At 35.5% G+C, this 12,976-nt stretch overlaps 1 protein-coding gene across 8 annotated transcripts in view; it reads left to right on the top strand.

The window, feature by feature from the left end:
* TFDP2 (transcription factor Dp-2) overlaps positions 1 to 12,976 on the top strand; it is a 173,859-nt gene that overhangs the window by 3,072 nt on the left and 157,811 nt on the right. The window contains exon 1 of one of the 8 annotated variants that reach the window (XM_078147528.1): positions 995 to 1,158. The exons of the other annotated variants lie outside the window; for them this stretch is intronic. The gene's annotated coding sequence lies outside the window, so the exon portion shown is untranslated. Of the gene's footprint in view, positions 1 to 994; positions 1,159 to 12,976 lie in introns of those variants that run through there. 8 annotated transcript variants of the gene reach the window in all.

The raw sequence follows: 12,976 nt of genomic DNA on the forward strand, positions 1-12,976 counted from the left end.
GTAAGAACTAATGCTAAATTTTGGAAGTGTGGGTTCCAAGCAAACTTGAAGTTAGACATGTCCACTAATTTCTGATTTGGTTGTCATCTTAAATACTTGGGGTGTTGTCTTAAATCTTTTGAGTGTTATTTTAAATACTTAGATCTTAGAATATGTGTTTGATATTTTTGAAAACTGACAAGTAAGTCTCTTCATTTTTTGAGGCTATATGTATGTAACTTTTGTAAGTTGAGAAGCATGATTTGAAGAATGTAAATCAATTCTAGATTGTTCACGGGGTTGTTCATGGCTGAATCATCCACATCAACAAATATTTACTTTCAATTTCCTTGGGACATTGTCACCTCTATTTAACACATTTTTTGATGCTATATTTTTTGAAACTTGTTTCAGCCTGAAGTTTAGGAGAAGTAGGGATAGCATTTTCAGAGTCTCTCCTCTGAAACCAAAGCATTGCCTTCTCAATTCTTAGGAGAATGTGAGTGTGTCAGACAACAAACTTAGGAAAAGGGCTTTTTTGCCTAGGCTTATATTTTGTCCTTAGATTATGCAGGTAGTATTAGGATTGATTAATAAGAAATTAAGCAGGGAAGTTCAGTTCAACAAGTATTTTGAATTTTAATAGACACTAGAAATGAGTATTTCTATATTCAGAGTAGAATAGAATAAGGGAATTACTACATATAATTTTTTTTCTCTTTTAAGTGTATACTAATTGCAACATGTAACTTTCAAAACTGTCATTGTCTCTGTTTCCTTCTGGCCATCTTCTGTTCTTGTCTGTGCATTTTTAAATGCTTCAGTGATTCACTTTTTCTTTCTTTTCTTGCCCTCTACCTCTCTTTTCACCCTCCTCAGTCCCCTCTCCTCAACTGAAATAAAAATAAAACTCATGTAATAAATATGCATCGTTAAACAAAACAGATTCCCTCGTTGACCATGTTTAAAACTATATGTCGTCTTCTTCTGTTTGAATCCATCACCTGTCTTTCAGGAGTTGGATTGCATGCTTCATCACTGGTCCTTTGGAATCCTGGTTGGTCATTGCATTCAACAAATATTTATTAAGGATCCCTTTGTGCTAGGGCACTGTGCATGGTTCTGAGGAAGGAACTTACTTTCTAGTAAAGGAACAACATGTGCACAGATAAGTAAAGGGTAAGTAAGTACAAAATAATTTTTTTTTTCAGAAGGAACACCAACAGCTGGGGGAATCAGAAAAGGCCTCCTCTTGGAGATGGCACTTGAAGGAAGCTAGGGGGCTCGTGAGAGGTTGAGGTAGAGATGTAGAGCATCATAGGCGTGTCATACAACAAAGACCAGGAGATTTGAGATGGCATGTTGTGTTTGGGGAGCCGCAAGTAGGAAATTTGGCTAGAATGTAGTGTATATATTGGGGGTAATCAGTTTGGAGAAGGGTAGGTCGGAAATAGATTGTGAAGGACAGCTAGACACAGCTGGACCCATCAGAGGGATTGAGAGGGGATAAGGAGAGATGTAATATGTTTTATTTTTTATTAAAAATTTTTTTTCCTTTTTTGGTGAGACAGTTGGGGTTAAGTGACCTGACCAGGCTCACACAGCTAATAAGTGCCAAGTGTTTGTGGACGGATTTGACCTCAGGTCCTCCTGACTCCAAGACCAGAGCTCTATGCACTGCGCCACCTAGCTGCCTCCAGAATTGTGGTATGAATAGAGAGAAGGAGACAGATATAAGAGATTTAGATGTGGAATTGAGAGTACTTGGAAGCTGAATGGATATGGGGTGGTGATGAAGGAGGCTAAAGGGTCAAAGGTAACAGGATTCCAACCAGGGTAGTTTGAAGAACTTTTTGTTTGAAGTTGTCCCTTTACAAAAGAGAGCTTAGTCAGGAGGTGGGTGAAAGGGGGAAAGATGAATTCTGTTTTGGAAATGTTGAATTGGAGATGCCATTTAGACAGCTGGGTGGAAATAAGGGCTCAATATATAGATTTGGGAGCATAGAGATAATAGATGAACCCATGATAGCTAATGAGATCTTCAACAAAGAGGGTAGAGTCAAAAGGAATAGCCCAAAATAGAGCCTCAGAAAAACTGGTTAAAAAGAGTTAAACATAGTTTACTTCGTCCTTGGTTATGTCATCAGTGTTCTTGTCTTTCTTTTCTTAAATTGTGATTTTGTCAGATATCTGTATTAAAGTGCAAAATATAAATAATTTCTAGATTATTCAGTTCTGTTGTTCAGTTGTTTTTCAGTTGTGTCTGACTCTTTGTGATCCCATTTGGGGTTTTCTTAACAAAGATTATGCAGTGGTTTGCCATTTCCTTTTCCAGCTCATTTTACAGATGAGGAAACTGAGGCAAACAGGGTTAAGTGACTTGTTCAGGGTCACACAGCTAGGAAGTGTCTGAGCTCAGGTCTTCTTAACTCCAGACCCAGCACTTTCTCCACTGTGCCACCTAGGCCCTGGATTATCCAGTAAAATGATACTGTGTGCCTGTATCAATAGCAGTAATAGTTTAAATGTTTTTTAAAAGGCATTAACTTTGCATGTATTCATGTCTTAGGTATCCTGGTATTGTAGATAGAGTGCCAAACTGAGAGTTAGGGAGGCATGAGTTCAAATTCCACCTCTGATACTGATTAGGTTTTTGACCCTTAATCATTCTAAGCCTTTTTCTCAAAAAAAATGGACATGATGATAACTTACTTGGTTGTTATTAAGATCAATGGAGAGGATGTATGTAAAGCACTTTGTGAAAGCTAAAGTGCTATATAAATGTCAGCTATTATTTTCATTAAGGCATATTTCAAATTTAGCTGTATTTTAATTGGTTGAATCATAACTTATGGGCTGTGTGGCCATACTGTATGTACAATGAATTAAATTGAATAGGTGACAAATATAGGCCTAGTTCACATGGCTGCTCTTAGGCTACTCAGCCAAATAGTATTGTGAGTATTAGACACCAATTACCTCAGTCTGTCAACAAACAACTGCTGTGTATCAGGTGTTGTGTTAGATGCTGGGAATTCAAGGACAGAAATGAAATGGTCCTTGCCCTCAAGGAGATTACGTTTTATCAGAAATAACATGTGCACATATATGTATGTGTAGAATAAATATTAGGTGATTTTAGAAGTGACTCACTCATTAACAGTTTGGGATCATCAGAAAAGGCCTCATGTAGGAGATACCACTTAAGCTGAACTTGGAACAAAACTAGCAATTATTTTATATTATGTGCTGTACTCTGTTATTTTGACTAAAATAAACCCAGCTGGGTTAAAGGAAAAATATATATATAATAAAACCTTGGTCAAATCTTAAACTGGGATGAAACGAGATCAGCTGAAACTGGTTAAGAAAACATGGAAGAATAAAGTAGAGAATAAAAAACAGGATAACTAGATACTGCTTGACCCACTGGACACAAGATGCAAAAATGCTGTTGCTGATAGTGTTTTTATCCATGTCAGGTATAACTGACAGGTAGAAATGTCAAAGTAAATTAAGATAAGCAGGAGTCTGTGTCATCTCACTTACTGTAGGAAATAAAGCAGACATAGGACTTGGGATAAGGTGACCAAAAAGATGCAGGACTAGGTATTTTCTTGGATCCTCTCAAACCTTTCCAGAATAGGAATTATGTGCCAGAGGCAAAGTAGTTTCATCTGTCTTCACAGTCTAGGACACCAAGAAGCCGAACGAGGTAAAAACTTAATGAACTAACAGCAAAGAAAGCTAATCCTTAACCTCCAACCTACCCACTCAACACTCTCTTACCCACCACTCATAAGCTAACTCCTCCAAATCCCCCTACTCCCTGGGGTTGAAGAGATCCAAATAGCAGAAATTTGTACAGTCTGACAGTGGCAAGGATCAAGACATCAGCAAGGAGCTATGGTGATCTGTGATGCCTCAGAGCTCAGCCTGAGAACTTAGGAAACAAGCTCATACTATGTACCAGACACTGTGATAAGCGGTTTAGAAATATTATCTCAGCTGACCTTTGGAACAACCCTGGGAGCTACGTACTATTTTTTCCAATTTACAGTTGAGGAAACTGAGGACGGACAGGTTAAGTGACTTGTCCCCACAACTATCAGGTGTCTGAAGCTGGATTTGACCTCCTGAGTCTCTCTGATTCCAGGCCCACTGCTCTCTTTTCACTGTACCAAGCGGAATTTATGATCTGCATAGCATGAATAATTTGCACAATAAAAAGACATGATTCCATGATGGCAAGTCTCCCCAAAGAAACAAAAGAGGACAACTGATTGGGAATGCAGGTACATGGAAGTGAAGGATGATCTGTAAGAAGAGAAACAAAAAACAATAGCATTAAAAGAAAGAACGATTGCCATATGAGTAAAACATACGGATCCTGAAGACAAGATAACTAGTCTGTATACCATAATGCAAGTAAATAATATGAGAAAACTGCCCAGAACTTCTGAATACAGAAGACAAAGTGCCAATCAAGAATCCACAGATTACCTCCACAAAAAAGAGCAACAACACTATGCTGAAAATCCCAAGACTTGCAGTGGTAAATTTTAAAAGCTCCACTGACAAGAAATTCCTCAGGTGACCAGGAGAAAGAGCTCTGGATATAAAGGAAAGAAATGAATAGTATGAGACCATTCTGTGCCTACTACAAACTGTAGGAGGAAATGGAATGAAATGTTCTGAAAAGCAAAAGAACTCAAGATGCAGTCCAAAATAATCTACCCTGCAATTCTGAGCCCAACAATAAATAAAAAAAGATACACTCAAGGTGTTCAGAAAATTCCTAGGAAGAAAATCAGATCTTAAGAAATCATTTACTTCTCAAACAGGGTAAACAAATACAGCAGCAACAACAGAATAACAAGATAGACCCTTAAGATGTTTCTTTCTAAATGCACATGAGGAGACAAGAATGAAAGCTGAAGTCAGAGAGAAATAATGGGGAAAGAAGCCTGAACCGTCATGGACTAAGCCTCACACACTCCACCTCCGGGTGATTCATTGCTTTTTGTGGTATAACCTAAAATGTGGGAGCTTATGAAAGGGGAGAGAAGAAGAAGATAGAGGGGAATATGTGATATACCCTATTCAAGTCAAAGACTAACAATGAAGGGAAAATAACCACTATAGCTTCTCAGGAAGAAAAGAACCTATAGGAGAATCAGTGAGGAAGCAAAGAGAGGAAAGGGGGGAAAAGGGAGAAACCTTGAAGAGAAATATTCTGTAGAGAGAGATAGGGGAACCTTATAATGAATATCATCTGAGGGATTTGGTATCTATACCATTTATCCTAGCTTGTGAAATTCAGAGCTGCTGGGGGCAGCTGTCACCCAGAAGAGTGGTAGAGGATGGACCCAGGCAAGAGATTTCAAGGCAAATGGGGAACAAATTGACCAAGGGGAGGAAAGAGGTCAATAATAGACTGCATAATCAGGAGCGTAGGGAGATTTGTATTGTAGGGCAGCATCCTGTCAACTGTAGGAATTGATATTTCTTTTTTTTTCCATATTTTATTTTTCAATTTTTTTTGAGTATTCTTATTAATGTATTTATTTTTAGTTTTCAACATTGACTTCCACAGGATTGAGTTCCAAATTTTCTCCCCATCTTCTCACTTCCCTTGTTCCAAGACAGTGTGCATTCTAAAAACCCCTTCCCCTAATCTGCCCTCCCTTCTAGCACCCCCCCCATTCCCTTCCCCTTCTATTTTCCTGTAGGGCAGGATAGATTTCTATACCTTATTGTCTGTATATCTTATTTCCCAGTTGCATGTGAAAACAATTTTTAACATTTGTTTTTAAAACTTTGGGTTCCAAATTTTCTCCCTTCCTCCCTCCTCCCCACCCTTATTGAGAAGGCAAGTACCTCCATGCAGGTTATACATGTATAGTCATGCAAAACACTTCCGTAGTAGTCATGCTGTGAAAAGCTAACCATATTTCTCTTCATCCTATCCTGCCCCTATTTATTCTGTTCTCTCTTATGACCCTGTCCCTCCTCAGAAGTGTTTGCAGTCTGATAACCCTCTCCCCTAATCTGCCCTCCCTTGTCATCCCCTCCCTCCTCTCTTATCCCCTTTGCCTCTATTTTCCTGTAGGGTAAGATAGATTTCCATACCCAGTTGAGTATGTGTATAAAGGAATTAGTATTTCTAAGAGTGAAGTACCAAAAAAAAAAAAAAAAGGAAGGTGGGGTCAGGATCTACAAGACAATGAAAAGGAAAAAAAACCAACCTGCTTAGAACAGGGAACCCCAAATAGATACTTCTGAGTTTTAATTCCATGAGAAATACAGAGAATGAAAGATTAAGGGCCATGAACCAAAAAAAAAAAATCTAGAATAGACTGAAAACCAATGAGGGAAAGAAATTACTTTTAGAAAAATGCGTAGAAAACAAAGTAAAACTAATAAAACAAATAGAAAGGGAAGATAGGCAGAGGAGGATTTTTCTTGAATACTTAACTGTTAGGGAAAAGAGATTAAAAGAATTGTATTAGTTCCTTTTTTTAAATTTGCCTTTAATTAACTAGATAAAGGCAAATTAAAAAAAAAAAAGGAACTAATACAATTCCAAAACTAAGGAAAGGGGAAACAAACAGGAGGGCAGGGTACCTGAGGGTGAAGGGAAGAGAGCCTTTGGATTGCCTTAAAATAGATTAAGATAATAGAAGAGGCATAGATAGAAGGAAGAATGTTCATTTTGGGGGGAAAATTCCAATATTAAGGACAAATAAAGGAAAGAAATAAAAGCCTAACTCATAACTTTACGTGTGAATGGGTTTAAGCAGTGGGTTAAATAACATGAAAAATATTGACTGTATAAGAAAAAACCCCCAATCTGTTTCTTACAAGAGACACATTTTAAAAACAGAGATATACACAATAAGAATAAGGGATTAGAAAAAAAGGTTTACTGTGCATCAAGTGAATCCCAAAAAAGCAGAAATTGCAATTAATGCTTTCAGAAAAAGCAAAACCAAACATTAAAAACATAAAGAAATGAACAAAATTATATTATGCTGAAAGGAACCATAGACAAACCAATATCAATATATAATTTACATGCTCCAGATGTCTTAAACATCTAAGTTAAAAAAGGTAACATTAATTGAGCTACAAAAAGACATAGTAACAGAGTAGTGTTACTTATCTAAAACCTGTCTGGGTTTTAGAGAAGTCTAATAGTCTAATAGAAGGATAAACAAAAGAGAAAATACAGAACTAAACACATTGCTAGAGAAACCAGAGCATCTTCTAAATGGAATTGGTAAAGAATAAATGTATTTCTCAGAACTAAGTAGAACTTTTACAAAAATTGTCCATGTATTGAGACATAGAACGACTGCAAACAAATGGCAAGAGGCAGAAATAGTAACAGCAAAAATAACAATCAGTTCTTAGAATACAAGCAAAACACAGCGACCCAAATGGAGACTTAGCCATGAAATCTTAAATGAGTTGGTCAAAGAACAAATCATAGAAACAATAATAATTATATGAAAGAAAATGATAATGATGACACAGTACACCAAAGTTACCGAGATGCAACAAAAGCAGTCTGTAGGTAGAAAAAAATCATAAACCTTCAAACATTAGCAAAACAGAAAAAGACAAATGTACATTTAAAAATTAGAAAGTCAGCAAAAGAGGAAATGTTAAAAAATGAGCAGAGAAATAAACTGGAAACAAAAAAACCCCCTATAGAAATAATAAAGCTAAAAGCTGGTTCTTTGAAGAGGCTGATACAAATGATAGATCTTTAGCCAATCTGATTAAAAAGAAGAGGGCAGAAAATCAACAAAACAGCAAATGAGCAAGGTGAAATCACAACAAAACTAAAATAAAAATAAACCAGAACCTCTTATGCTCAGTTATAAGCTAATAAAACTAAGAACACAAAAGAAATAGAGGAATACCTTCAAAAGTGAAAAATATCCAAATCAGCACAAGACCAAATAGAGATCTTAACCCAGTCTCAGAAAAAGAAATAGAAATAATTATAAAGGAACTACCAAAGAAAAAACTCTGGATCCTGTTGGATTCACAGGAGAATGCTATCAAAAAATTTAAAGAATAATTGGTATCTATGTCATAGAAATTGTTGTCAGAAATTGAGAAAGAAATATTTTACCTAAATCCTTTTAATGGGGGCAAATATGGCCCTAACACCTAAATTAGAATAGGATAAAACACAAGAGAACTATAGGCCAATATCATTAATGAACAAAAACTTTTAAAGTCCTGTCAAACAGACTACAGTTATTTACCCAAGAAGTCATTCATTATGATCAAGTTGGATTTATACAAGGGATGCAAGGATGGTTCAACATTAGGAAAGCAATCGACATAATTGATATATTGAAAAAACAAAAACATTCCAACCACACGATTATCTCAATACATGGAGAAAAATATAGCATTCATTTATTCAAATAACCCTGGAAGTATAGGCATGGAGGGACCTTTAAAAAATATATATATATATTATATATTTATATATGTATATTTATATAAACAGCATTTAAAACCAAAAAGTGTCCCATGCAATGGGAATACACTAGAATCTTTTCCAGTAAATGTAGGAATAAAGCAAGGATGCCCTCGCTCCCCACTATTATTTCATATAGTTCTGAAAATGCTAGCCATAGCAGTGAGGCAAGAGAAAGAAATTAAAGCATAAAGATTGAGGAGGAGATTAAGAAGTACCACTGTTTGATGATATGTTAGTTTGTTTAGAAAATCTTAGATATTTAACAGTTAATAATAATAACTTCAACAAAATTGAGTACTAGAAATTAAACTCTCAAAAATCACCTTCTTTTCTTTGTAATAATAACAAAATCCAAGAAGCAATAATAGAAAGGAAAATCCCATTCCAAGTAACTACAAAAATGCTTAAAGTATTTAAGGATCAATCCTGCTAAAGCACATAAAAGACTTGTTTAGCAATTACAAAATGCTCCTTAAATAAAGAACAACTTAAATAGGTGAAGGGAAAATATACTGTGTCCGTGACTGGTCCATGCTAGTATAACAAAAATGACAATACTATGAAAGTTAATTACAGTTTTAATGCTATATCAAACAAATTATCAAAGAAATACGTCATAGAATTTGATAAAAATAATAACAATTTGAAAACAAAATTCTGAATATCACTGGAGAGATGAAAAAAGGGAGGGACAAAAGGGACAATTGTACTTGTAGAATTCAGACTATTTTAAAGTAGTGGTTATTAAAACCGTCTGCTTTGCTTATAGAACAGAAAGTAGATTAGTAGAACAGAAAAGACAAGGGAGAATCAAAAACAATGAAATAACTTCAAGTTTTCAGCAAACCAGAAAACATAAATTACTTAGCAAAGAACCCCCTATTTGTTAAAAAAAAAAACTGCTGGGAAAACTATAAAGCAGTCTTGATATAAATTAGGCTTAGATTAACCCTCTATACCATATTCCACAGTACAGTATAGATGGATAGGTGACCTTAATATTAAAGATGATTATATTAAATTAGAGGACAAATCATATCTCTCTCACAGCTATGGGTAATAGATGTATTCTGAGCCAAACAAGGGATAGAGACAATTACAAAAGTAAAAATAGATAACTTTGATTTTAATAAACTGAAAAGCTTTTTCACAGGCAAGATTAATGTACCTAGGAAGGGAAGCAATTGAATGGTAAAAGATCTTTCTACTCCATTTCTGTGAGAAGAGTTTGTTATCAGATAGTAAACAATTAACAGATATATATTCTGCAGGAAGCCTTTCCCAATCCTTAATTCTAGTGCCTTCTCTCTGTTGATTATTTCTGATTTATCATATATATATGTATATAAATCTTGTTTGTACATAGTGTTTTGCAAGTTATCTCCCCCATTAGATTATGAGCTTGAAAGCAAGGATTGCCTTTTGTCTTTCTTTGTTTCTTTAGCACTTAGCACAGTGCCAGACACATAATAGGCACTTAATAAATGTTTATTGCCTGACTGAATACAAAGAAGCAAGGAAAGATATATATGAACTGATGCAGAGTAAAGTAAGCAAAGCCAAAAAACCCAGCATGCACAGTGACTATGACAATATAAATGGAAAGAACACTCCCCCCCACACCCCTACACACCAAAAGTGAATGTTTCAGAATTATAAAGAACGAGCATGGCATGGAAAAAAATAAGAAGCCACTGTCATCTCACCCCTTTGCAGAAGTGGGAGGTTCATCAGTGTTGCACATTGCACATATTTCCTTTTTTTTTCAGCTTATCAATCAGTTATGCTGATTTTTTCCTTTTTCTCTTTTTTTTGTCTTTAATAAAAATACAATTTGTTATATGAGATGGCTTTATGGGAGGGGGAATGATATTGGAGGAAACTGTCATAAAAAACAAAGGAATCAGTAAAAAATCATTTTAAAAAGACAACTTTTTTATTTCTCTCTGTACATATTTTGCTATTTTAATAAGCTGCTAAGAACACACATATAACATGCATACACACACAGTCCATAATCTCTCAGATATGTGTGTATGTATGTGTGTAGTCCAGAAGTTCACAAACCTATATAGAGTCACTTCCTGTTTGTGTAAAAATTATTTTTATAATTCATAGCTTGGAAAGAAACCTTTTGAGTCATATTCTGTGAAAAGAAGGATGAATAATTTCAGATTACTACATTAAACTTAATTGACTGCTAATTTCTGTAAACACCCTTGTTGTTTATCAACTCACCCCAAGAAGAGAATAATTCTTTCTCTAAATTCTGGTTATTTACTAAGGTTTTACCAAGGCAGGTAGAATCAAGGCTATTTTCATGTATTGTCCCTTGTTTTAATTTAAGAACACTGATATGCTCATTTGAATATATTTGTTTTGAAAGATTAATCTCACGTCCTAAGTGCTCATTAGTTATTGTCTGTGAATTAATTAATAAGTTTTATTCATTGTCTTTTTGAAAGTTATTTTATATTTTGTATAGGAAACCCTTATGGTTCAGGGGTTTTAGTGTTTTTGGAATTTGAATTTTAGTCTTTTTTTTTCCCTCCCTTTTTGGCGAGGCAGTCGTGGTTAACTGACTTGCCTAGGGTCACACAGCTAGTAAGTGTCTAGTGTCTGAGACTGGATTTGAACTCAGGGCCTCCTGGCTCCAAGGCCAGAACTCTATCCACTTAGCCACCTAGCTGCCCCTTGAATTTTAGTCTTGTCCGCCTCAGAAATAGATGACCATTAGCTTTCCCTTTAATATTGCTTTCTTGTGTATTTATCATTCTGACCTTTGTAGCCCAGTTGCCTCTCTACTTTGTGTCCATCCTTTCCCTCTTCTCCGTTATTATTTTATCTTTTTGCTTAGCATTATTTTTTGTTTTTTTGGGGAGATGTCTGAAGAAGCAAGAAAAGATGTTACAGAATGGAGTGAAATTGGGCAAGCTGATCCCTGCAAACTAGGCTCTAGGAAATGTTTCTGAAGAGCAGTTTGGTGTAGTGGGAAGAGCACTGGACTTGGAGCCAGGAGTTTGAGTCCAGCTCTCATATACCAGGAATTGGAACCCTAAGCAGGTTACTTAACTTTCTAGCCTTAGTGTCCTCATCTATGAAGCCCCTGTCTCTTACAGGAAAGTGCTTTGTTTGTAAGCCTTAAAACACTATATTTGAATGGTAAAATTTTTATTGTCATTGATTTGCATTTTTGGTCTCTTATTTTTAGGAAAGCTTCATAGTCATCTTCATCGTTGTCATCCTTATCATTATAATAATAATAGCTAACATTTATGTAGCACTGAGATTTGCAGAGCACTTTACATAAGATTATTGAATTTGATCCTGTATCTATACTGTTTGAATTTTATAGTTATATATTTTTAAATCAAATTTAATGTTTTTTCAGGTTACTGTATCGTTATTGTTTTGGAGTTTTACAGATTATGTTTCTCTGAAAAAGGGCTATGAGACATATTTGGTGGGCTAGGGGAATATGATGAGGCTAATAATAGGTTAGCTCACTTAGTAAATGGAAGGTCTATGCATTGCTTTGTAGAGAGAGCAGGTCTTACAGAGTAACAAATGGTTAGTCTGAAGTACTGTACAAGCACTGTGAACTACTTTAAATCACATTATCAGCTGTTTAGATAATTTTTTAAATTAACTTGAAATGCTTCAGTTTCCCAACATCATCAGGTGACCACAGCTTTGTCATTTCATTTTCTCTTATAAAGTATTCTGTTATTCCTTTCAAAAAAGTATTGTAAACTTAATAATTTCAACAAAACATGAATAAATTTTCAAAATAAAGAGTAATACTTTATATATAATGCATTTATAATTTAGCCAAGTAGAATCAAATGAATTAATAAGCAACTTGTTCTTTGTCAGCCTCCAGGTCTGGCTGTGATTTCCTTGCCAATCCTAAAAAAAAATTGTATATAGTTTTTGTTCATTAAGTTTTTATTGTGTACTACAGTTAGGCACTGCTCTCAAGGAACATCTGTTTTATTGGAGATACAATAATTACACAGATCAGCAAATACTGTATAAGATAATTTGAGGAGACAGAGAAAACTAACAAGTAGGGGATTCAGAAAAAATCTTAGAGTTGAACCTTCAAGGAAGTTAAGGATTTTGGAAGAGGTGAGAAGAGAGGGCAGGGAGGAGATAGCTGAATTCAGATCATAGCATGTAGGTGGTTTGACTGCAGTAGAGAGTATGAGAACAGGAGTAACATGAATTCAGTACTGAAAGGTGGACCAGAGCAGACTGCTAAGGCTTTACATCTCAAGCTGAGGAGTTTGCCTTTTATCCTAGTGTCAGTGGGAGGAGGACTGACCTGCTTTAGGAATGTTGATTTGGTAACTACGGAGAATGAACTGGAGGAAAGAAATACTTGAGGCAAGAAGACAGCTGGGTAGCATAGTGGATAGAGTCGAGATTATCTTACTTAACATCTTGCCACAGACACTTTCTGGCTGTGTTATCCTGGGCAAGTCACTT

The sequence above is a fragment of the Phascolarctos cinereus genome, unplaced genomic scaffold (assembly GCF_003287225.1).
Source record: "Phascolarctos cinereus isolate Bilbo 61053 unplaced genomic scaffold, phaCin_HiC Scaffold_7;HRSCAF=346, whole genome shotgun sequence".
Lineage (NCBI taxonomy): Eukaryota > Metazoa > Chordata > Mammalia > Diprotodontia > Phascolarctidae > Phascolarctos > Phascolarctos cinereus.